At 29.2% G+C, this 3109-nt stretch overlaps 1 pseudogene; it reads right to left on the minus strand.

Moving 5' to 3' along the window:
- The window catches only part of LOC107153025, a 4763-nt pseudogene extending 1924 nt beyond the window's left edge, over positions 1–2839 (minus strand).
- Positions 2840–3109: the final 270 nt, after the last annotated feature.

A 3109-nucleotide genomic window follows, 5' to 3' on the forward strand; every position in this document is an offset into this window, starting at 1 on the left:
ATAAATGTTTTGGTATGCAAGTATTTTTAAAATGACTTTTGCCTTTCTATTCATAAGAGTTACTAATTTGTCATATTCTTTTCTTGTGTTGTTTTTTTTCTGATTTTAACATTAAATTAGTACTCAACTCATAAAGCATGTTGCAAAACATTACTTAGTATCCCATTATATGAGGAAGTTTGTGAAGAATTAGATTTAGTTATCTTTAATATGGCTAAATTTCACTAGTGAAGTCACATGGCCTGGATTTCTCTTTTAGAATTTTTTTTTAAATTGATATTTTAGTGTCTTTAATTATTATAAGTCTATTTAGCTTTTGTTTTTCTTTCTGAGTCACTATAGGTAGTTTGTGCCTTTTCAACTCATTTAATTAGTTGACTTATTTCTATTTCTAGTATTCCCTTATAATTTTTTAAAAATTTCTCTAAGACCATTATTAATGCCCCCTCTTTCATTTCATTTACAAAATTTGTATTTTGATTCTTTCTTGCTCTATTTACAAATATAAATAAAGTTTTATCAATTTTTTCATCTTTTCAAAGAACCAACTTTTAATTACATTATATTTCTGCTTTCTGTTCTCTGGTTAATTTCAATTACTTTGAGTTTAGTTTACATTTGTTTCTTCAGTGTCATAATTTTAGCCTGTTACTTTTAGATCTTTTTTTCTCTTTTTAATGTAGGAAATTCCCATTTCAATTTTTCTCTATGGACTTCTTTTTTCTGCCACCTCTCAGTTTTGTTATGTTGTATCTTCATTTTCATTCATCTCAATGTATTTTCAAATTATCTTTGTCATTTTTTCTTTCAATTACTTAGGACTGTATTCCTTTATTTCTACATAATTTTGAATATTCCAAATGCATGTTTTTACTTTCCAATTTCACTCATTTTCATTGGAGCATTTACTCTATATGATTTTTATATTTTTAAATTCATTGAAAATTATTTATGGCCAAGTCTTTGATCTCTCCTAGAGAATGTTTTATGTGCACTTCAAAAGAATTTGTGTTTTCCTAATGCTGAATGTTTTGTCTGATATAAAGAGGCTGATTCATAGTGGGATAGGGAGGGGCATCATGGGAGGAATAGAAGAACTCTAGATAGGGCAGAGTGGTGAGAGGGCAAGGAAGGGACAGGGGGTTAGCAGGGATGGTGGAATGTGATAGACATCATTATCTAAAGTATATGTATGAAGACACAAATTGGTATCAACATACTTTATATACAACCAGAGATATGAAAAATTGTGCTGTATACATGTAATAAGAATTGTAATGCATTCCACTGTCATTTATTTTTTGTAAAAATCAGTTAAAAAAGAATTTGTTTTCCTGTTGGTAAGTGGCATATACATATTCATTAGGTCTAGTTGGTGTATAGTATTGTACAAGACATCTGTTTCTCTCATGGTTTGAATCTGGAGTGTTCTCTAAAGATTCATATGTTAACAGCTTTTTCCCCAGTAGAGCAGTTTTTAGAGGTGGGGCTCTTGGGAAGGGATGGGATCATGAGGGCCCTCACCTCTTTGGTGGGTTAATATATTGATGGATTAAAAATTTCATGACATTATTGGGAGATTGTGGAAACTATAAGCAGTGGAGCCCGTTGAAGGAAGTAGGTCACTAGGGGCATGCCCTGGAATTCTGTATTTTGGCCCTAGCCCCTTCTTCAGTTCCCCACTCTGTTTCCTGAATGCTACAAAGTGAGAAGCATTCCTCTGCCTCAGCTTTCTGCCATGATATTCTGCTTGCCAACAGGCATAGAAACAATACAGCCAGCTGACCATGGACTGAAACCTATACAACCATGATGTAAAATCTTTCTTCCTTTTAATTTGTTTATATCAGGTATTTTGTCCCTGCAATGAAAATCTGACTAAAAAAGGTTTCTTGTTCATCCTCTGCCATGTTCTTTTCATGATTAATAATGGCACATTCAAGCTTCTATTAATGTTGAATTATTTATTTCTCCTTTTTATTCTCTTGGATTTTATTTCATGTATTTTGGGGTTCTGTTATTAGGTGTGTGCACATATCTATATATCCACATATATATGGTGAGATATATATGTTTATGATTATATTTTCTGATATATTCATTATTTTTCTCTTCTAAAATATATTTATATGTAGTGACATAATATTTGTTTTTTTAGTATAACCACTTAAATTATGGTACCATTTGCATGCTATTTTTTTCTATACTTTTTCTTTTAAACTGTAAATTTTAGGGAAAATGTATCTCCTATGTTTAACATGATTGTGGAATTTTAAAATCTACTTTAGATTGTAGTTTTTAATCCATTTTCATTTAATTTTATTGATAGATATATGTCTAAATTATAATTTTCATTTTCTATATGTATAAATTCATTTTTATTATTGTATTTTCCTGCATTTTTGCATCAAAGTAATATTTTATTGTGTAATATTTTCATTCCTTCAGTGATTTTTTACTGTTATTAGATTTAATTTCTTATTGCTTACTCTGTGTTTACCACATATACATACTAGTGTATCAGAATCTATCAGATTAATATAAATTTAATTTCAGTAAGAAATAGAAATATTACTCCTTTAGCACTCAGCCTTCAATTTTGTTATGCATATTATTCCTATACATTTTAAAACCAAGCATTGCATTGTTATGATTTCTTGTAAAATTCTATGTGAACTAAAGAAGGTAAAAGGGAAACTAAAAGCATATTTTATTAAAGGAGTTTGTGTATTTACTTTTTCTAGTCTTCTTTATGTTTTCCTGTCGATTTGTTACCACCTTGTGTCATTTTCTTATTTTAACACAGCTCTGCTTGCACTTACTTCCTTTGTGATATCATTGTTGGATATGACACATTCCAATATGTTTTGGGTCCAATAATATAATTGTATACGTTTTGTTGCATATAATTACTTTTGCAATCAGTCAAGATAAAAATAGAATAAATATAAATATATATTTTATTTATTACCTATACTGTTGCTCTTTATGTTATTTTGTGTATCTGAATTAATGTCAAGGATTCAAACTAAAAAAAAAAATCTTCAGTAGCTGTTTTAAGGTAAGTCTACCGACAAAAATATTCTGGTTTTGCTTAGCTTGAAATGTT

The sequence above is a fragment of the Marmota marmota genome, unplaced genomic scaffold (assembly GCF_001458135.2).
Source record: "Marmota marmota marmota unplaced genomic scaffold, marMar, whole genome shotgun sequence".
NCBI lineage: Eukaryota > Metazoa > Chordata > Mammalia > Rodentia > Sciuridae > Marmota > Marmota marmota.